Source organism: Carassius auratus, unplaced genomic scaffold, assembly GCF_003368295.1.
Source record: "Carassius auratus strain Wakin unplaced genomic scaffold, ASM336829v1 scaf_tig00022604, whole genome shotgun sequence".
Taxonomy (NCBI): Eukaryota; Metazoa; Chordata; class Actinopteri; order Cypriniformes; family Cyprinidae; genus Carassius; species Carassius auratus.
Genome location: NW_020525203.1, coordinates 39,393 through 63,950, shown reverse-complemented (window position 1 = coordinate 63,950; position 24,558 = coordinate 39,393). Strand labels below are relative to the sequence as shown.

General features: G+C 32.8%; 1 long non-coding RNA gene across 1 annotated transcript; it reads left to right on the top strand.

Annotated features, from left to right (window-relative positions):
• Positions 1 to 306: 306 nt before the first annotated feature.
• LOC113077455 (uncharacterized) lies at positions 307 to 23,335 on the top strand. The gene is made up of 6 exons (XR_003281342.1): positions 307 to 540; positions 4,185 to 4,364; positions 10,537 to 10,719; positions 12,029 to 12,147; positions 21,486 to 21,537; positions 21,632 to 23,335. It is a non-coding gene; the product is annotated as an uncharacterized LOC113077455 (long non-coding RNA).
• The last annotated feature ends 1,223 nt before the right edge of the window (positions 23,336 to 24,558 follow it).

The window sequence follows — 24,558 nt, the reverse complement described above, 5'->3', positions numbered from 1 at the left end:
AGATATAGATATAACAATATATTTTGCCCCTTGCAATATAGATTTAGATATACTAATATATTCACTCACTGGCCACTTCGCTAGTTTTGCCTTAAATCTTTGTGGCTTTGATTCAACAAGATATTGGAAACATTCCTCAGAGATTTTGGTCCATATTGACATGATAAAAAATGATGGTTGAGTATACATGACTGTGTTTATGAATCATATGTATGCACATGCAGCTCTGTCGAAAACCGAGGCGTCCTGGCGTCCAGATCTTGTTAAATCATGACCAGTAATCGTTTCCATCGCAGTCGCCATCTGAATCATGGCTGGAATTGAACTCAAGAGCTCAGGATGTACATCACTGATTCATAACATCACCGTTTACTCTCTCAATCAGGAATACCAGAAACACTGAGTCAGGAAAGCAATCGGGTTTGTACAGCTGAAGGAAGTTAGATTGGAAGTCTCACGGGGTTTTAAGACGGACGGGATGAAGAGAGCAGGAAGAATCGCGGACACACCTTTATTAAATACGAATGGATGAAGGATTGGGTGAGTAAAGTGTGACTCATTTCCCGACTGGAGAAACCCTATATCTGATGCTCATACTTCCTAGAGGAAGTTTGTCCAGGGCGCCCTTGTGCTTCTGAGTCAGGGAGTTGTTTGGGGTGATGCCATGTTGCTCTGGCTTTCAGGAATCCTTGCGATGCTGCCAAGAGCTCTCAGACAAAGCAAACCCACAGAGATCTGCTTCTCCTCCCAACTCGCACACATGGAAGCCATTAGAGAGCCATGGCTTGGAAACAGAGTCAAATACTCTGGAAATGACAGACTGTTTTTGTCATGTGGGTTGTTTTTTTTTTTACAGACTTTCCATGTTCACTTACTGTAAAAAGATTAGTCATAAAAAAGGCCTTGTGTCTCGGGACTACGGATACTGCATTTGGGATTCTTATATAAGTGCAGTCCTCTTCATCATCCATTGGTTAAAATGGGATATTTTAGTGCAAAAATGGAAATTGTTATTGCTTTTCCTTTCACTTTCATTATACTATAAAGAATAATATATTCTTAAGCATTTTTCCACACCCTAAAATATATATATTTTTAAGTTATAAACAAAAAATTAGTGTGTTTTATGTGAAAATACAATTTCAGTCTTTCTGCTTCAAAGTTTCACATTTAATTCAGTATTGTAATTGAAATTTATTAGCAATAGAAAGTTGTTTCTAAACCTCTTCAAATATATACTTTTTGTCCATTGATGCCTACTCTAGTCCACTGCTTTGTGTTATGATATACAGACCTCCAAAAGAAAAACAATGACTTTTTTTAAGTTTTCAGATTTTTTATCTTATGTGGTCCCAAGTACTGATGATTTCATGATTCTTCGTGATTTTAATACACATTTGTGTTGTCCTTCGAGACCTCTTGTAAGAGATAGTTTTACATCTTCTGACTTTCACTGACTTAATTCCTCCTGTTTAGCAATCTTAAATGTATTTGGTTTACATTAAAGCTTTAATGAAGGATTGCAGAAGGGCAGAATAAAAATGAAAAAAGGATACATTACAAATTTCATATGAACTTTTGCAGAACAGCTTTTCTAAACTCCAGGAAGCTATTTCTTTGGAATGGGCAAAATACCTTTATAATTTCATAAAAAAATGAATTCTGGAAGTGTCATTGTTTATTTCATACCTTAAATTCTGTGTTAAACCACTCTAGCCCAACTTGCCCAGACCCTGTAGCTTAGAGATACGTGAGAAGTTTTTTAACTTCTTCATTAACAAGATTTCTTCGATAAGGGTGCAGCATTCTTGTAATATATCCCAGAACTTTCAATATGCAAATATTGAAAGGATTTTCAAACCTTTAAGCTATTTCACTTTCCGAGTTGTTGAACATTATTTTAAATATGAAACCAACTACCTGTTCTTGTGATGTCGTTCCTAAAGAGCTGCTTCAGGATGTTCTGCCCTCAGTTTTGCTTAGTTTACTTCCTATTATCATTAGCTCTTTACAAACAGACATTGTTCCATCAAGCTTTAAACATGCTGTGGTCCCGCCTTTAATCAAAAAAACAAATCACGGTCTCACTGATTTCAATAATTATAGGCCTATTTCAAAATTGCCATTTTTGGTAAAGGTTGTATTAAACCAGAGTTCCTCCTACCTGAATTCTGATAACATCCTGGATCCTTTTCAGTTTGGCTTTAGAGCAAAACACAGAACCAAGCCTGCTCTTTTAATGATCTTTTGTTATCTGCAGATTCTAGTAACTGTACCATTCTTGACTGCTGCTTTCAATACAGTAGATCCTGTTATAAAGTTTAAATCTTGAGGTTGGTATTTGTGATTCTGCATTAGATTGGTTTGCCTCATATCACACAAATTTTCTGTGGAAATTGGTGAATTTTCTTCAAGCTTAGTTCCCATTACTTATGGGGTACCCCAGGGCTCCATTCTGGGTCCGATTTTATTCTCTCTGTATTTGCTCCCTCTTTGTTTTTTATTTGAGTCTCATAAAGTTTCATATTATATTTATGCATATGAGACTCTGCTTTACTTCCCCTAAAATCAGATTCTTATTTAGAGTCTTCTTTGCTGAAAAATACTTTAGTTAATTAAACTGTAGTTATATTATTCATTTACATGCTAGAACAGTATTCGCTGTTACCCTTTTCAATACATGCAGACATTTCTAACACTCAGTTGCATCATCTGTTTTGTTCCTCCTGTGTTTTAAATTGTTTTGTTTTTTTTACTGAATATAACATCTCCTCCTCAGATTGTTTATCGTGTTGCTGTGGTTGTGTGGGATCCGCTGTCTGGGTAAAATGTCTCTGTGCTCGCCGTTGCTACGTTACACTTAAAAACAATTGTCCCACCCCAGCAGCAGGTTCATGTGGGACTCGCGGCCAAACCCCTGTGGCTCATTCTGTTTATTATGGTCTGTTTGTTTGGCACTGCTGTAGACTGCATGAAAACAAAAGCACTGAACCTGTGAGGACCAGACTTGGCAATAAATCTGGGGCAATAAAATGTAAAGATTTATGAAAATCACATACTGATTAATGACCAATATGAATGCTGCATGGATGAAGCATGCTATTAGAGAAATGCACTATTAGCAATCAGCAATTATTTATAACATGAGCAAAAGTAAGTAGTTTGACACTGGTCATGTGATCTCAACATGGCATGTCCCATGAGCCTTTTATTAGGATACTAATGCAATGTTTGCACCACATCTATAAGTTTACATTACCTATTTCTCAAAAGTATATTTAGTAACACTTTACAATAAGAGTTCAGGTGTTAACCTTATGTTACTACACTGGTATTATTTACTAACCGACCTTTAGACTGTTAACATTAATACATTGTGAACTAACAAACAATGAAGAATTTTTTTTTTTTTTAATATATTACTTTATTTAGTAACTAAACAACAATCATCATTTTTAAAATTGTATTATGTGTATATTTATTCATGTTAACAAAGATTAATAAATGCTGTAAAACATATATTGCTCATTGTTAGTTAAAGCATGCATTAATGTTAATGAGTTTGTCGCCAAATTAAATGTACAATCCAATACAGTTAAGATCATTAACATTCTGCAATGCAATATAAATATACATCAACTTTGTTCATGCAGAATCAATCCGTATCTAAAATAACAAGATTTGTGTACAGCTGTGGTAAATATAACAATTTATATTTTTAAGCATTTGCACAGCATTGATAAGCACAAAGAGGCTGTTTGAATGATAAAAGCATTGAAATTAAAATATGGGGAATGATGCAAAATCAGTCCAGGGAGTGGACAAAAGCAAGTGAAGATAGACACACATTATTACCACCAAAATGACGATGAGAGAGATAAACAGAGTCTGTGCCCTCCTCAACGAGCTGCGTCTCTTCCATTCAACATCTTGCCCTTTCTTCTTCATAATCCCGCATGTGTAGGTTTACAATATCCAACGAAAATAGCCCACGGCTTCGTTTTTGGTCCCTACAATGGTTGCAAACAATCCGTACCCTTGACTCCACCTTGCTTTCAGGCCTGGGCGATGTCTTAACAGGCCCTCGGGAGAGACGGGATAAATGCAAAGAAAGAAAATATGGAAGTGAGTGAGAAACAAAGCTCAGGCTTTATGAGAGACTCTTTGTTTGGTGGTCTTTGCAGGCTCATAGATGTGGTTGAATGGGCTGTGATGGGTTGTTATGGAGCAGGTGGTTCTCTTCTGAAGCCTACACCTCCCGTACACCCCTGGGACCCCGAACGCACGGCTGATGTAACACCACAGGTGTAGACGGGTCTGGAGTCACCTGAGTGGAGACTTAAGGCTACATTCAAGCTGCTTTTGTGAGTTTTTCTCAGGTTCATCACATGACCTTTTCATTGTGGCTGGTATTATTTACACTTAGTCATTCAGCACACTCTTTTATCCACAGTATCATCACAAGCATATCTGACACACCTAAACTGATTCATATGTGTAAAGCATTTTTGTTATGTTTTATTGATTTTAATTTAATTATTTAGTTAATATAAATGACATATATGTATTAATATAATATATTTAATTAATGAATTGTATTCATTTTATTATGAATTTATTATGAATTATTTATTTTATTTTAGTGTTAATACCATTTATTAATATTTTAAATTGGCTAATATCTTTCTGTTAATACTTTGAATTGAATAAGCTTTTGTTTTTATATTAAATTTTTAAATGTATTATCAAAATTTTTTTATAACTAAATATATTTTCATTAAAATTAATATTTATTTTATTTTTAAATGTAGTTTACATTTTAGTAATTTTTTTATGTGCTTTTGTCTTTTTTTTTTGTATTTAAGTTTTTTATTTCCTTTTTACTAAATAACTAAAAACTACTACTATAAATCCTAACCTTAAATACTACCATTGAAGTATTTATAAATATTTTGAATTAGCTAATATTTATATGAATATTATCAATAAATATTTTTATTTAATTCGTTTTTATTTTAAATTTTTTAAATATTTGTTATTATTTGTTTTAAGTTGGCATTTTTGTGTGTTTTGTCATTTTTATTATGTTTTTATTTAACTTTCATTTCAGTTAAATTTTTTTACATTTTATACATTTTATTTACAGACTTGCTTTTTAAGTCTAAATTTTTTTTCATCTAACAGTTAATACTAACAATAATACTAGAGGTCTAACACCTCTTATTTTCTCTATTTACTGTACACTAAAGCTAAATAACCAAGCAATTATGGCAAATGTTGAACTAGAATTATGTAAAAAGAGCATGAATGAATGTATTTTTGAATTGAGAGTCATGTGTCCAAACAGGAAGCTTCACTTTTCATCATATGTTTCCAATAAACCACAGGAATAATTTCTATGTGGAATCATTTCTTTTCTCTTTTCCACAATGACCTCGGTTAATCTCGTCTCTCCACGTCTTTCAGCTCTGGATTTCTAGGAATATTTCTTTGTTTGTGCCACAGTTCTGCATTTTTCTGGTCAATTGAAGTCAATGCAAATGCCTTCTTTACCCTGCATGATGAGTTTTCTGTGAGACTGTTGTTGGATGTGGTCTGTCCTAGATAACTCTAGAAGGCCTTTGAAGCAATCTAGGCCAGAACCACGGCAGAGATTGGCTTTGACAGGAAAAAAAATTAAAGAGCCATTGAAACTAGTTCATGTCACACGGAGCTCACTTTATATAAAACCATTTGAAGCGGGCATGCCTTTGAGTTCCTCTGAAAAAATAACATCCACACTTGTATTTAAAGAGGCAGTTCACTCAAAACAGAGCATTCTGTCATTATCTACTCGCCCTCATGTCGATCCCAACATGTATGCTGCTATTTTTTTTCCATGCAACACAAACAGAATTTAAATTATATCTGTACATAGCTCTTATGGAAAAGTGCAAGTCAAATTTCAACTATTCGATGCAAATATACTCTCTTTTGGTGCATGGTTTGCACCTATAATGCTTTACAATGGCGATATCTCAACATCTATATAGCCCTGTGGTTCAAACGGACAAAACTAGATGAAGTAGAGTCATTTTAGGCTCTAAATCTCTCTAATTGTGTCACATTATTAATATATTAAAATTTATATAACACAGCTTATTGGTATGCTGTCCAATTCAATGATCTATTGCGGTTCTTTTGAATGAATCAATTGAATCGATTGTGAATCATTTCGGAAAAAAAAATTGCAGTGCAATGTGCTGTTCAATTCACAAACTAATTACTAAATTGATGCAGTTTTTTTAAATGAATCGATTGTTGAATCATTCAATCAGTTCAAAGTGAAATGTGCTGTTGCTAATTGCTTTATTGTCCCGTTATTTTAAATGAATCAAATGCATTGATTGCCGAATCATTCTGAGTCACCGGTTTGAATCGTTGACTGAGACAATTCACTTTGCTCTTCTCTTCACTTTGGTTAAGTGTTGAATATAAATGTCACTAGCTTAGCTGTCTGATACAAAATATGCTGAGAAAATGTGTCCAGTTCACACAGGAATCACTTGATGGCCGTTGTTCTTTTTAAATCAGTTGAATCACTTGCTTGATGCGATTCTATTCAATGAATCATGGATCAAATGATTCCCAAAGCCGAATCATTCTGAGAAATAAACCTATAGTGCAATATGCTGCTCACTTGAATGAATCGATTGAATCAAATCGAATTTGAATCAATTACAGATGCAATTCACTATGGGCTTGTCTTCATTTGGGATAAAAGTGTCAAATATAAAAGTAATTGTCACTCATTCACTGATATATTGATTATGATGTCCAATTCAAAACAAGCAGAGAATAGTCCACAGTGAAGGCCTAGAAGATCAGATAAATAATTGTTATCTTTCCGTATCATCAGGTGTCACTTGCAGTAAAGTAGCCTACTTTGGGGCTATGTCCAAACATAAACATATAAATATACTTCTCGACAGACAGGCAGAAAATGACTCAGAACAGAGGCGACGCTGTCATAAGACATAAGTGTAAAAGCCGAGGCTGGGCGGGTGAGGAGAGCCATCTCTATTTCCATTTTTAGCTCGCAGACGACACTTTACAAAACGAAGAAGTGATGAATTGTTGCGAGTAGAGGTTGGATATTGAATAAGGTGCATTAAAAATGTGCAAGTTTCGTCAAACTCTTATCACATGTTGGAAATGATGAGTGTTAAGGAAAGTGATAGCATGTTGTACTATGAAAACCAACAAAATGCTTATAGAAGTAATGTGATTTTCTCAAATGATTCACAAATGAATCACTTTGTTAATGCATTTTTTTAAATTAATACAGTACATTTGAATCAGTTGGCGAATCTTTCTGATCATCAGTAATTCTCAAACCCTAAACATATCCAGAGCAATTTTACAGATGAATCACTCGATCAAGCCTGTTCGTTTAAATGAATCAATTGAATCAGTTGCCGACTTATTTGGGGAAAAACTTGAAGTGTTCAGTACACAAATCCAACCACTTGATTCGTGCGTTTTTCGTGAATCAGTTGAATCAATTGGCAAATCATTCTGGAGAAGAAAAACTAAAACAAGGTTGTAGTGAAAATTTACTAGTGCAGTTCTTTTAAAGGAATAAACTGCTGAATCGCTAAAACTTATTGCTGTTCAATTCACAAACGAATCACTTGATTGCCATCATTCTTGTAAACGAATCAATTGAATCGATAGTCGAATCGAATTTGAATCACCTACTGAGGCAATTCACTTTGTGCATTGCATTACTAAAAAGTGTTATAAAAGTATTCTTCACTCAATCACTGAATGTATTGTATGCATGAAAACGAGATGAGATTTAATATTGCACACATTTTGAAAGTAATATTGGATTAATCCTAATTTGTAAGATTAGTGAAATGTAAAGGGATAGTTCAACTTCAGTTGCCGGTCCCTGTTGGATTCCATAATAAACACTCAATGTCAAGTCAATGGGGACCAGCAAATGAAGGTGAACTACCCCTTTAAATCATTCTGGTTATTTATATGTATAGCTTTTACACTGACATGAAATCGATTTGTTTTCCATTGCTGCAACAAAACAATCAGGAATGAGTGTTTTGTGCACAGTATGCATATTGAAGAAAGGGTACGAGTGGTCAAGTATATGCTGTTCTAAACATAGCCAGTGACTCAGATGGTAATGAAGGTAAACACTAAGTACGCAGCAGTAGCAGCAGCTCTGTGAACCTGGCCTCGGTTTCCTGGAATTGTTATTGTGCTAAAGCCACATCAGCAGTCAGCAGTCAGTCAGTGTCTCTCTCTCTCTCTCTCTCTCTCTCTCTCTTCAGGGGTTTACCCAACCCTCCCCAACCGTCTGCACACTGCAGGCTTTTCACGGTCGCATGGGTGTCCTCTCCGTCTCTCTCTCTCTCTCTGCATTCATTCGAGTCACGAACGCCCTCCTCCTCTTCCTCTCCACCCCTCTGTGCTCCGTCAGGTCACCCGCTTGTTTGTTCAGATGGAAATGGAGAGGAAATGAAACGAATGCTCTGAGCCAGGCTTAACCCTTTGCTAGGATGAGCCGACTAAATAACCCACATCTGATAATATGACACATCCCCCACTGCACTTCATGTCGACATACAATGCAATCGACCTTGTTTACTTTCTTAAAACATGTTTCTGGTCTTATTGTGAAATGAAAAACAGTAGTTTGCTCTCGTGACCTTTCATCAAAATAACAACGCAATAATCTGCTCTGCAACTACTTTCCATCACTGAGACGGCAATGGCTTGGGAAACAGTCGAGCTTGTTTGAACCAGGGGTCATGGTTTAGCTGATTAGCATGGTTAGCATGGTTTAGCATGGTTTAGCATGGTTTAGCATGGTTAAGCGCGCCCCTGCTGGTAGATGCTGCAACTGCACTTTATGTGAGCAAAAAGCATTTTTCTTCATTGACAGATATTCAGTATTAGTCCATTTTCTGCAAGCGACATATTGATGGCAGATATTTCATTATATTATATGAAATGAGTGTTAGTGACACTTTAAGTAATTTATTTATACATGCATGTATTGCGTTCAATATTCTGTCACAATCAGATTATAGAGTTAATCTGGGATATAAACTGTGTCTCGGACTGACTGATTATTTTGCTAAGTGTGTCTAAGGTAGAGCTATTTATGAAGAAAATCCATAAATATATATATATATATATATATATATATATATATATATATATATATATATATATATATATATATATATATATATATAAATGAATCACCCCCTTTAAAAGAATCACATTTGTTACTTTTCAGTCTGAGATGAAGACGGACACAGTTTTAGTTTATCAAGCTGTATTTACAAAATCGAACATCCAAGTGAAAGATTTTGATCTGTTTTAACTTCAGATTATTTCTTTTAGACTGAAGCGGTTGCATGTCTCCATTACATGGTCTGACAAACATTGCCCTCATTTTCTCTCGTGCTTGCCAAGCAGAAACGTCCAAATGAGTTTATATAATCTGAACTCATTTTACAAGTGACTGCATGGTCAGCTGAAGAACAACGAAAATATTAACTATTTACAGTATAACAACAGTCAAATTCATCCTGAAGGAGTTTTTTTTATGACGACGTCTGACTCACTTTAAAGCTTCTTTCCAGATAAATATCTGAACATGTTTCATGAAATACGTGAGAAGAGAGTGAGTGTGTGTGTTCGGCACGTTTGCAGTTTTCTGAGCGTGAACAAAAGCAGGAGTGTGTGTGGATTATGATGACACAACAACACACTATCTGTGTGTCACACAAGAAGGGGATGAAAACTATGATGAGCCACAGCCAGAGGTCAAACCAAAGGTCAGCGATTCACAGAACAGATGAGAAACTCTCAGATGCTTTTAGGAGCTTATATGCATTTCTGAACACCAAATCTAGCTTAAATAGTAGTGCAATGCAATATAAAAAAATGAGTTTGGTTCCCCAAGAACTGATAGTATAATTTGCATGTTGAATGCAATATAAGTGGTTTTGGATAAGGATTAAAATGCATAAATGTAAATGAAGTGAAATTAAGCATTTATGCGAATAATAAGTGAACAAAGATGCATTTGACACAAAGTAAAATGAGCGTGCATGAATGTGAACATCAGAGTTATAGTAAAGTAAAACCATAATTTTTTTACTTGTAATAAAATACAGTAAATGTTAACTGAAATAAAATATATATGTATAAAAAAAGAAGTTACAAAAGAACCAATTTTCATTTATTTTAACCGAAATAGCTAAAACCAAAACTGAAATAAAAATAACACTACATAGACATATTAAAGAAAAACAACTGATAAAAAATAAAGTTTTTCATCTGTATATATATATATATATATATATATATATATATATATATATGTGTGTGTGTGTGTGTGTATGTGTCTGTGTGTTTATTAATACATTTAATTTCTATTTTATTTTCTTCTTCACTATAAATGTTACTATAATAAGCACGTTTCTGTCTCAGCACTTGAAAACATTTCCGTCTCTCTAGATCTTCAGTCCGTTGTCAAAGGCAGGGGTCGTCGGGTGTCGGACCCTGAGGAAACAGTATCCCGTGCTTCCCCTCGAGCACTTCCTGTGCGTGTCACTCAAGAGCCGGGCTCGTGTCTCTGATCAAAGGCCACGAACAGGAGCAGACGACAGGGTGATGCTGAAGGATGTCCTGAACGGCTGGGTGAGCTGGGAACTGCCCCTGCATCCTCAACCCAGTCCTGATCTCACGCCCAGGTCTAGAGGAAAGGGTTAAAATCAATAGTGTGGTGAGCAGATGAGCAGTTCGGTGGATTAAGAAGAGTCTTAAATCAAGCATCGTTATTGATTTGTCCAAACCTCCAAAACTCAACAAACCACTAAGCATTAAAGATCAGCTTGTCCTGCAATATTTGTGCCCCAGACATGAAGTCAAATGAGACTTACGACGATAAAAACCACGGGCAAATTTAGCACTGTGGCCTAAGCATGATTGCTTTTCAATTCTATATTTTATATTAAATTATTGTAATAATAATCAAACATATGTATATATATATTATATATATATATTTTTTATAATAATTGTATTCATTTTATTTTATATGTATATAAACATTTATATATATATATATATATATATATATATATATATATATTAATTAATAATTTATTTTATTATATAAAATATAAATATATACGTATAATATAATAATTGTATTTATTTTATTGTTATATATATATATATATATATATATATATATATATATATATATATATACACAAAAATAATTATAAAATTATATGAATAGTATTTTTATAGATAGATGATAGACAGATAGATACTAATATTAATATTTTGAATCTGTCTTTATTTATTTTTTTAGTTTTCAGTGTTTTAAAAATTTTAATCTATATGTTTATATATTTGTTTACATTTTAAGTTTAATTTCATTACATCAAGTTACTATAACTATATATATATATATATATATATATATATATATATATATTTTATCAAATATATATATATATATATATATTTTATCAAATATATATTTTAAATCTCATCCTTGCCCGAGCACAAATACTATTTAATATCATTATTTCTTTATATTTTAAGTTTAAATATAAGCCTCCATATATTTAGAAATATGGCAAGTACTCATAACGTACATCCTACAGAATTAATAGTTTAATTCACTGTCAATATTTTCCTTCAAATACATTCCTATTTAGGACAGCACAAAATAACATTAATTAAAATGAATAACATCCTACTGTTCGAGACGCCTTTCATCTAATAATACAGTCTACAGTCTGTTTAGAGGAGATTTCAGTCTAGACACGACACACAAACAAAAGAACACTGTTTAAAATATAAGAGCTTTAAAAAAACAGATTTCTTTGTGTTGTACCTTGTTCCTCCTCTGACGAGACTGTCCCGTATCCGTTCCTGTGCGAGTGGATGGGTGCCGCACTAAACAGAAGTGACATCTCATTCATTTGTGCAGGTCAGGGCCAGATGTCCAGCACAGTCTCACTTCATCACATTAATCCAGCCTCGGATCCAGACATGTTTCACATCCGTCCAACACAAACACCATCCTTGGAAATGACATGACAAGTGTAGGTGAGAAATGTCATGCATTCAGCAAAGAGAAGTCTGTGTTTAATGAGGAAATGTTCATGACATGTTTATCATTTGAAGCTCTCATAAGAAACACACATTATAATTAGCTTTTATTTGAATTTTATCTATTCGCATTTTAGTTTGTTTTAGCCACTTTTACTGTTTTAATTAATTAATAAATGAGGACAGACACAATATTATTGTGCAAACAAGGTGCACATGTAAATAACAAACTGCTGACACGCATAAGTCATGTTTATTACAGTGTTTTATTTTAGCAGACATAATGTTTTAGCAATTTACATCATTGTTGTTATGAGTTTTGTTTGCATGTTTGGATATTTGCTTTAAATATTTGCTTTGTGTGTGAATGAGACACTAGAGGAATAATTATTGTTATTATATTAATAAAAAGAGGTATAAAGATGAGGCAATATGGATGTGATATATATATATATATATATATATATATATATATATATATATATATATATATATATATATATATATATATAATTGCATATTATTGTACACAATGTCTCCTCAAAATTCAGGGTTATCGTGAACTAAAAAAAAAAAAAAAAAAAAAAGATATATATATATTTACATTTTTTTACTGAAATAAAATATAACAACCTTTTTTATTTCACATATAAATTAAAATGAAATTAAAAATAATATAAAATAAAGTAAAAACATTAAAATTCTAATTAAAACAGAAGATATAAAAATAAAAATGTAATCAATTAAAATAAAAAATATAAATATTTTCTAAGTGATAATAACAAAATTCAGAAAGCATATTTGCAACAATGCTATTTTAGAGTTATTTATAGTATTTATTTATATGTTGAATTGGCTTTTAATTTGATATATACATATATCTGGTGTGCTTGCACTTTCTACCATTTATCTAACTTGCCTTCTTCTGCCAGATGTCTGGTTTTTGTAGGTTTCTCTTTCGTCTTGCATTTTTTAATGAATCACATCAACCCACGACATATTCTTACTATGCTGTTATTCAGTGTCTTTGCAGAAAAGGTAGTTCTGGGTCGGAAAAAGCAGCTCAGCCAAAAAAATCAGCTAGTATAAAAGCCCAGGGTTGATGTGTGTGTGTAGATGCAGAAACGTTATCAGTTACGCAAGCGTTTGGTCTTGGGAAAACTTTTCACACTTACATAATCAAGCGCCAGTATCAATTTCATATGAAGTTCATGCATCTTTCAGAGCAACTGCTGTTTCCTGTTTATTTCCTGATTTCTGGAGGCGAACTGGGAGCTTCTTAAGATGCATCCTTCATCAGATGAAGAGATCGTAGATTAAGATCGATCTGAAAGACTCTCCTGAGGACAACTTTCATGTGAAAACTATAACAGACGAGTATGGGTTATCTCGATGTTCTTTGAGTCTTGCCTCATTCCAGCTAACAAAAATACATTCTAATAATGTTTTTATAACATTTTTATTAAGTTCTATTAAGTTTCTCAGAACATTCCAAATATCAAATATGTTTGTTTATGTGAATGTTATTAAGCGAACGTTCCAAATCATTTCAAAATAAAAGTACCATTTGAATGTTCTCTCAGAACTTTGGCTCAAATTCTGCAAGGCTCGTCTCTTTCAAACATTTGTCCACTAATGTTATAGAATGATCGTTAAAAAGCTATGTTTGATAACATTCTCAAAACAATCGGCACAAAAACATATTTTGAACATTACGAGAAAATTCTGAAATAATGTTGCATTAACTTGGAATGGTAGAAGAATATAACTTTTCTTAAATGTACACATAAGAAGAAAAAAATAATATTAAAAAAAAAATGATGTATTGAATGTTTTTGAACCGTGAACATTCCGGAAAAAAAAAATCATAACTGAACAGAAACATTAGAAAATCATTCTTCAAACTTTTTTTTTTTTTAACTAATCAGTTTCAGAAAATAATGTTTTATGGACGATGCATAAATAATATTTTTTGACCAGATAACGTTGAATGGACATTCCATTAAAGTTACTGGAAGATAATTTGTTCATAACTTTTTGCCAGAATGTTCAAATGTAACTTTTCAAAGTGATAAAATGTAACATTAGCCTTTTAGTTGTTAACGTTTACCTAACGTTTTTTTAAACTTGTTTCAGAATGTTCAAAAGTAACATTCCCAACACGGTCAAATGGAATGTTCCTTTAATGTGTCTTCTAATGTTTACATAATGTTCTATTAGTGTTACTGGAACAACGTTTGTTTAACTGTGAGAAGAACGTCCCATGAACTCATCCATCGTGTATTTTCTCTCGATCCCTCCATATGTTTCAGCTCGGTTTGCTAGTGTTCATCTGGAGTTTTCTCTCTTCAGCACTGTAAACAGTTTACTCATCCAGACACTTCTCACTCAGAACTGCAGACAGAAGGCCGATCGCAGCGTGAGCGTGACTTTCTCTCACACGCTGTTGTTGTTATATACCGCAGCGACGGAGCCAGCGATGATGATGATGATTTCATGCCTCTCTAGCTCAGGTTCTTTGTCTGTTATCTCTCAGAAAAAGAGAAAAACAAGTTAACATGAGTTATAACGGGATAAGAGCAGTGTTATTTTAGTATCACTGATATATTTCTTTAGTGTTTGTCAATATTTCTTTTTCTTTTGTTATGAATTCAGTTTTCACTTTAATTTTAAAGTTTTAGTAATTTTGTGTTTTTGTTTTATTTTTATTTATTTTTTTCATTTTAGCGTATTAACCTTTAATTATTTTAGTACTTTTAGTTCAACTAAATGAAAATTAGAAATATACATTTTTAAGTTTTTTTTTTTCTGTGAACATTATTTATTTATTTTTTCAAAGAACAATTTTTTTATGGGTATAGTTAATAATCTATAATAACCCTGGTTATTAGATCATAAGTGCTTAGCGTTATGGTTATCTTAGTATTATTTAAAAAAAAATAGCATTCAGTATTTATTAATATATTCATTTTGTTACATTTTTTTAATTCTGAGGGTTTTTATGTAATTAATAAATTGGCATTTACAAATAAAAAATATTTAAGATGGGTTCCTGACTAAGTTTATGATTGAGATTCATACCCAAATCTATGATCATGACATAAAAATATATCTCAGCTGTCATTTAAAGAATTCATGTTCCTTAGGTTGGAGGATGGAAGCTGGTTACCGTGGAAACAATGGAATCCTAATAAAATGGCCATTGGTTTAAAACAAAACAAAACAAGGAAACTATTTATCATTCGTCTCCTTATAGTTTCAACCTGTCCTTCAGGTGCCAATGAATAATCAGAGGACAGGCCATTGAGCTCCTTACAGGGATGGAGTGATGTTTATGATGATGTAAGCACTCCAGTTCACTCATCAAACTCATTACCCAGACAAAGAACACGCTGCTGTTTTACATTTCAAAGAAGCTGATTAGAGAATTAGCTGAATTCTCATTAACCTTGATATGAGAGGCTTCGTTACAGATTGAAGATGCACATCAAAGCCGTGCTGTTATTGTGCTTACCTCATCAAACTGATGAATTAGAGATTTTTCCGTCCTGATCTACACCTCCAGTTTATCTTAAACGGAGAGCCGACCCTCAGAAATATCTGTCATCATTTACTCATCATATGGGTTTAAAATGACATGAGGATGAGGAATTGACCGTTTATTTATTATTATTATTTTTAACACTATTCCTTTAAGGAATCGTTTATTTATTTATTTATTTTAAAATGTTATCATTTTAAATTTGAATTATTCCTTAAGGAATTAATTTTTTCTCAACTGAGAATGTCCAGGAATATAGTATTTATTTATATTTAGAGCTGGACAGTATGGCGAATATATATAATGCCAATTATATCAACTGCTATATTGTGTATATTGCAGTATTCATTTATTTTAGTATAAGTGAGATAGTAGCTTTTTTTTTCCTTCATTTTGTTGCATTTTATTTTTATTAGTTGTTTTTCTTTAATATATTTGTATAGAAATTTTATAATACTTTTTTTGTTTTATTTCTTTTATTTCTTTTTGTTTCAATTTATTTTGACTTATTTAATTACATCAAGTTAAACTACAGTAAATAACAATGAAAAATGCATCCTAGGCAACTAATTGAAATAAGTATAATTTCTGTATTTTTAATATAAGTATTTTGAAAGTATGTACTTTTTTATTTTTTATTTGTCTATATAGATTTTGAATTTTTTAAATATATATATATATATATATATATATATATATATATAATGGTTTTAGTTTTACATTTTTTATTTAAAATTAAAATAAATAAACTGTATATATCATTATTGTCAAACAAAATTACTTTTATCATAAAATAAGATCTTATTGCCTGTCCCTCTTTTTTTTTCAGATTTAGACATCAAAAGAACTCTAATTAATTAATGTAAGTCTTATTAAATGAATGATAAAGACAAAGATGTAAACACCCAGGAACTGTTGGGTGATGCACAGCATGTCTGGTAGAAAGACGCAGTCGTTCAGTCGCTGTGTTCACTTTCATGTTGTTGCGTGTGAGATGCACATCAAAGGCTGCTTCACTCTTATTATCACCATAGCAACAATCAGCAGAGGATGGACAAGCAGCTTTGAGGATCAAACACTGAAGAGAACACATCAAAACAGCCTTTTGAAGTAGTGAACATATTTTACACAGTGTGGCTCATAAAATTAACAACAAAAATCTAACAGAATGTCGGTTAACACATTCATTTATACTTAATGCACACAAAAATGACTGAAATAAATCTTGTGCAACTTCCAGGAGTTGGAGAATGCTTAAGTCCTAATGCAGATTAAATTAATCAACTCTTTTAAAGAAGATCTGATCGCTGGATTTGACAATATTCATCAGGTTAGTGGCATAAATTATTTTAAAGATATACAGATATAAGCCTTTAGAAGCAAGTTCTGCTTTGGTTCTGAGTCGTCTGTGAAATGATTTGTGCTGATTACAATTACAAAATCTACACATTTCTGATAATTTATTTGTATAGACAGACACAGACTGTAATGGATATACAATAGTTTGTGATATATGCTATTTCAGATCAAAACGGCACAAACAAAATAATAATTTCCTAGTTAAAAAACAAACAAAAAAAAAAAAAGTGTTCTAAAAATGTTTTGCCAAAGTTTTGTTTAAGTTATGAAAATGAAAGACCAGTTGTTTGAATGTTTCATTGAGGTTTTTTTTTTTTTGTAACATTAGTAAAAACTTTAAATGATACAATTACAAAATTGTATCATTTTCTAAACGTTAATGTTACTTTTGAATGTTCTCTGAACATAGTAATGTTTAAAAAACAGATTAACGTCCAAAACAAACATTTTTGTGCTTATGTTTTTATAACGTTATTAAAGACGAGCCAAAATAACAGGAAACGATCTCAGCAACATTCACTAACGTCTTTGAAAAGTTAAATGTAAGGACAAAACATTCTTAAAGTAATCTTTATATAGTGTTCTGATATCTTTATTAATATATTTTTCATACATTTCCGTAACATTTGAGAAACTATTTTGAGATCATCATTCTCAAAACAGCCTTATGATGTTATTTATACTAGATGCACATTGTAAGAAACATTTTTGCAACCTTTAAATAACCTTATAATCACAAAATCACTAGAATTTTTATGTTTTTAGATTTTGTTTAAATAAATGTCAAATAACATTATATTTTGGCAGTAGAATGTCATGTTTGAGTAACCTTTAATTAACATTCTAATTAATAAGAAAACTGGACATTTAACATTGTTAAAATATTTAGAGTAAAATATATTAATTCAAAAATAAAGTAGCGTTTAGATAACGTTATAATCGCAACAATTTTAGCAACATTTCAAAATGATTATCCCACAATGTTTATATATATCCTACATTTGTTACCTGAGAGAGAACTTTGAACGAACATTCTATTAGCGTTACTTTGTTTATAGAATGTTTTCCGAATGTTGTACGAACGTTGTACGAATGTTCTATGTCGGTCTTTATCAAGTTGGTCCGTTTTCTCCTCAGTTGGATATTCAAATTTGGTTTAATAATATACTATAAGCAACACGATAATGTCAAATTGTCATTCATTAAAAAAAATTCAACAGGATTCTTAAACAGCCTCTTAAATGTAATTTAACTAGTTTAGTGCTGCATGCTAATTGATTTCTTTTTCTGTGCAGTGAGATATTTCTGTTGTTGAACTTCGATCTGCATGTCTTTATTTATTCTCAATACTTCATTAACATGATCTGAAAGGGATGTTTGAGTCTGGGATGAAATTAAATTCAGTGTCAAAGGCTGCTGTCTGCTTCATAACAACAAATTACATCTTAATGAATGGAAAATGATGTCTCGGCTGTCTAAAGTGCAAATTGATTAGTACGAAATTGGCATCAGCACAGCCTCCCATTCACAGATATAATCACAGCTGTGTATGTAAAATTCATAATGCAAGTTAATAAATGTGCAGAATTACCTAATTAGTGCCCTTTCTATGTTAAAATTCCCTTGAGTGCTATTGGCTGTTAATCTATAGGCAAAAACGTCTAATCACAAACAAACATTAAAGCTATCTTTTATTTATCTGACCAGTTTCTGCTTTATAGTCATGTTAATGTGTCTTTAAAGGGTATTATATTCATAGAAAAGTCTTTTTCATTTCATTTCAGTAGTTCATATGTATGTAAAGTTTAGTGTATTGAACATTTAGTTGAAAGCGTAAGAAATAATGCACTCTCAAAAAAAATATTTAGGCATAAATGAGTTGCATAGAAACTTTCCAACCACTTTAATTGTACAGTTAATGCTTATTTGATACACATTCAGTTTATTAGTATTACAGAAACCTGAACTGTTGTATTTCTGTATGACTGCCAAATAAGCATCACATTAAGTTTATATCTAATGCAAATGAATGGAAATTTCAAATGCAATTCAAATGCATAAATCTTACGTATTTAGTTTGAATGCATCTGTTTAAAAGCCCAACTCAAAACAGAGTCCTCTTGCATTTGTGCAGGAACAACTGGACTTCCTTCTGAGCATCACTGAAGCTGAAGCTGAATCTGTTCAGAGGAAAGCTTGAGGTCAGCAGCGCTGGCCGTGTAGTTGCCATAGCAATCGTTCTTCAGCAAAAAGCAGCTGCAGTAGATCATTTACATTCTCCTGGTGCATCACTATAAATGTGTCTCAATCGACACAGATATTTTCAACCGTCCTTCTGAAAGGACTCGTGCTTAGAATAAATTATTTGAAGCCCTGAGGTATTGTGATTAAGGCTCATGTTTTTATTTGATATCCAAGAAACCTCACTATTTTAGCCTGTTATTCGTGCTCTGAATTTTTTTTTTTATCTAAATGAGCCATATCCCAAAGTGGAAATATGCTAATTATCAGTTCGGAGTCAGTTCGGAGTTCGAGCATGAATCATTTGAGTCAGTAGTTCGGAGCGTGAATCATTTTAATCAGTTTGAGTCAGTTTAGAGATCGCGAATCATTTGAGTCAATTTGGGGATCGCGAATCATTTGAGTTCGTTCGGGAGTTCGGAGCGGGTTCGCGAATCATTTGAGTCAGTTTGGAGATCGCGAATCATTTGAGTTCGTTCGGGAGTTCGGAGTGGGTTCGCGAATCATTTGAGTCAGTTTGGAGATCGCGAATCATTTGAGTCAGTTTGGGAGTTCGGAGCGGGTTCGCGAATCATTTGAGTCAGTTTGGGAGTTCGGAGCGGGTTCGCGAATCATTTGAGTCAATTTGGAGATCGCGAATCATTTGAGTTCGTTCGGGAGTTCGGAGCGGGTTCGCGAATCACTTGAGTCAATTTGGGGATCGCGAATCATTTGAGTCAGTTCGGGAGTTCGGAGCGTGAATCATTTTAATCAGTTCGGGAGCTCGGAGCGGGTTCGCCAATCATTTGAGTAAGTTTGGGGATCGCGAATCATTTAAATCATTTTGGGAGATCGGAGCGGGTTCGCGAATCATTTAAATCAGTTTGGAGATCGCGAATCATTTGACTTATTTCGGGAGTTCGGAGTGTGTTTCGGTTTATTCAAGTGTGTGTGGCAGTCATGGCGAGTCAAGGCAAGAACAACACGATTTTCTCAAAGTGGAAATATGCTCATTATTTCACTTTAGTTGAGCATAAAAACAAAAACCTTTTATGTTTTATGTAATGTAAACTGTGTCTTTCTGGTTCGAATGTCCTATCCTAGCCCAAGAATTTCCAATCCATGCGCTCAGATTTTGTAATCTGTAATCTCGGTTTTTGAATCTGTACCCACAAATTCATAATCTGCGCACACACTTTTGCAATTTTTCATTTCTAGGCCATTTACATCATGTAGTTTTTGTGTAAAGACACATTACAGAGTCATTATCAGCATTAAACAGCCTGTGCAAAGCTTTTTAAATGCAGTCTATAGTATTAGAATATGAGCTGGGTCATTCTGTCGAATCATTCATAAATTTGGTTTAAAAAAATAAGTCTTTACCAGTGAGACTGAATAAGAGTATGCTATATAAATACATTTTAAAATCAAATAATTTTGGTGAGAATAAAACAAAGATGCAAAGTGTTTCATTCATCCAATTAAAAAAAAATAGGGTAATGATTCACATCTATATTTTTTTACTTGATCCAATGAAAAATAAAAACTATTGTCTCAAGTAAAAAAATAGATGTGAATCATTACCCTATTTTTTTTTTTAATTGGATGAATGAAACACTTTTTATCAGTGTGCTACAGCAGGTGATTTTTACAACAAATTAAGTCGATGCAACTTTAAGGTAAAATAAAAATAATCATCCTAATGCAGAACTGACGTTTACTTCTGGCTTTTCAGATGTGTTTGCAAGTCATACTTTAGACACAAAAAAAGTGAGTTAGTGCAGGAAAGGGGCTCTTATTTTGTTCTTTTGCGTTGTTTTGTTCTTGTTCTAAAAATGGGCTTCACAGCGCATGCGTGTTCTAGGTCAGCAGCACCATGCGCAGTAATTATTTGCGTGCTGTTGATAATGGTGGAAGATGCGATTTGGAGAAGAACTGCTGAATAAAGTCGCTGTTTTGTTTTTGTTTGCACAAAAAAGTATTCTTGTAGTTTTGTAAAATTATGGTTTAACCACTGATGTCACGTGGACTGTTTTACTGATGTCCTTACTATGTTTCTGGGTCTTACTGTACAGGGTCCAGATGTGTGTACCATTTATTAGAATCCCATATTGACTGCTTGCCTGTATTTCCCATAAGAAGATAAAGACTGACTTTTTTTTCATGTAATAAAAAAAAAAAAACAAAGGCTAAATTTTGTTGTTTTCATCTTCAGACTAATGCAATTGAAGTATCCAAATGAATACCCTAGCAGTATGGAGTATATGGTGAGTTTTTTTTTTCTTTTCAAGGTTAATAAATGCTTTGTTAAAGTTAATACGCAATCATTTTTGAGTTCTCCATCCTTTTAAATACTTCTAGGAAACAGACGTTGCCAGCAATCAGGAGGTGATGCAGAAGACTCGTGGGAATTGAAGCTGGAGTCACTGAAGACAGTCCAGCAGAAGTTGGAGTTTTAAAGGATAAAGTTCTTCAGGACCTAGCAGTTTACAGTCTTCTCTTCATGAGGTTGCAATGCCTCCATTAGTACATCAACTGAGAGGGAGTATATTTCTTTCTTCCTCCCGCTGTGCATGCAGTAACATTACTCATCCATGTGACATGCATGTGTTGTGTCTGCTCATCTGAACAGATTGCCTGGGAAACACATCAGTGTCTGTGCCGGCTGCTCTGTTCAGAGATAACAGTGTGTCATGAGAACAATTGGGCTCCAGATAGGACTGTGCAACTCGATCCGTCTTTAAACGAAGCGAGACAAAGTCTCAGCATTCGGTTTCCATCACATCAGCATTCAAATGCTTTTGCAACCCAGGAAGGTATAATGGTGGGTGTGTAAGGTTACGGTTACCAGGAAATGCACTGTCATGATTGCATCAGAAATGGTTGAAGGGTTTGCCATCTGCATTTTGTGAATGCAGAAGTGCTCATGTACTATACACTGTAAGGCCAACCAAACTATTGCACACATGCATTACAATATCCTGCACCATTGTAATTTAGTTTTGAACAAGACTGTGAATAAGTGTATCTGACCTCTTGAACTTCATACACTTCCTTTTTTTTCCTATCCACAACTACAACAACAACAACAACAACAAAAACATTGTGCAACAAGCTGATAGTGATAGTCTATATACATGTGTATACTTCGTCATCACTCAGAATCTGTTTTACAAACATCTTTGACAAAATAACCAAGGCATTTCCACAAAATCTTTATTTATTTGTAACCACTGGAGCTGGAAAGATGATTACGACTAATATTTAGTAGGTCGCAGCTGTCAGAAATCAGTAGGAGTTGACTTCAGCACATCTCTAGTGTCTCACACTGCGCTGCTGTGATCTTGCTCCGCTCTTCTTCAGGTCTCTTCTAGAGTTCGGTGACACTATATATGTGTGTGTATTAAAAATTCAAAATACAAAACAGTACAGTATAATTGAAGGTATAAAAAATAGCTAACTCCCATAAATACTAAGTAATTGTATACTCATCTTTGTCATGCATTCTTTTCTGACACTTTTCAGATTTTCTAAGCAAGATGTATTTAGTGAAAACATGTTTTGTGTGTCACATGTTCAGTGTCGCCGAAGGCTTGTTTGACCAGCAACATTTGGAACAAAAGGGTCTGCTTGCTGAACCTGAAGAACAGCTACAGCTCGTGTGTGTGTGTGTGTGTGTGTGTGTGTGACGTATGCAAACATGTCATTCTGTCATGAGTCACAGCTGTCACCTGATTGTTACGGCCATCTGATGAAGCACTAGAGCAGGTGTTCATGGGAGGTTTGGGCGGTGTGGGTGTGTGGTTCTCAGCTTTCCGAGAAAAAAAGGTTGGGTGATTTCTGTGTCATCTAGGGTAATGAAAGACCTCATGCATTTAGGATTATTTAGTCCAGTTTCTCACCGCAAACAATGCACAATTAATCTTACCCACTTTACAGACTTTCATGCATAAACTTTTGAATTACTGTACTGTTGAGCAGTAACTAAGAAAGAAACAAGAAGGAAAAAAATATATTAAATACAATGAGATGTCTGAAGATAATGGTGATGTTTGCCCATGCAAAACCCACTGCCAGTTTTACACATTCAGCAAAAATCACGAATCAGTGTTGATATTGTAAACTAAAACTAACACTAACACTTTAAAAATTAATTGTTAATTAAAGTAATTAGAATACTAATTACTAAAATTGTCCAAATTAAACATTTAATTAATTTATTAAAATAAAGCTGAAATAAAATAAACTATAAATATTGAATAACTTAAAATTAGCATCATAAATGATAATTAGAAAAAATAAATAAATTAGAATTAGAAATGGTCCTTTGGCAACGAACTGAAATAAAATAAATGTAATTTAAAGTAAATATCTAAATCTGAAATAATAATGAATTTTTTTAAATAATTAAAATATTAATTGTTGAATTGTTGAAATTGTCAAAATTTAAGATTTCTTAAATTAATGAATTAAAATAAAGGTGAAATAAAATAAAATAAACTATAAATATTCATTTACTTAAAATTAGAATTATAAACGATAATTAGAAAATTAATTGTAACGATTAATTGTAAATTAGAATTAGAAATGTTGCCTTGAAAATAAGCTGAAATAAAATAAACATAATTTAAAGTTAAATATCTAAGCTAAAAGTGAAATAATAAAAAATAAAATTAAAACAAACTAATAAAAATGAACAAAGCACATCATAAAAATTACTAAAACTTTAACTAAAAATAAAAACTGAATATTTTTAAATGAAAGCAAATTCTAAATATTATTTTATACTATAATAGTATGCAAATAATATTAAAATAACCTTGCCACAAAGCAAAAAGAGAATTTATATTGTATAGTTCATGAATTTCTACTTCTCAAATGCATTCTGTGCATTTGTGCTTATCATTAAGTTTTCTTTAAAGGAGTATTCAATGAAATTGAAAAGGTGTCATCATTTATTCGCCCACATTTTGTTCCAGTCCTGAATCTCCTTTAATGTTTCAATGCAGAAAGAACGGCAAAAAGGTTTAGAAAACACGAGGCTGAATTGGGCAGCTGTTCCCACTGCATGTACTCGATTCTCGCTAAATTCATTCAGACAGCACACGCTTTGTATTCAAAACAAGTAAAAGAAAACAGCAACTGTTTTTTCCATCTCTATTGTTGCTACAAGCGGGTTTCCATTATTCAGAAGAGCTTATGAACTTCTCTTTGAAGTATGAGCAATAATGCATGCTCATTATATCCAAACAGGACATTTAAAATGTGAAGTAATGATGGTGCCTTCT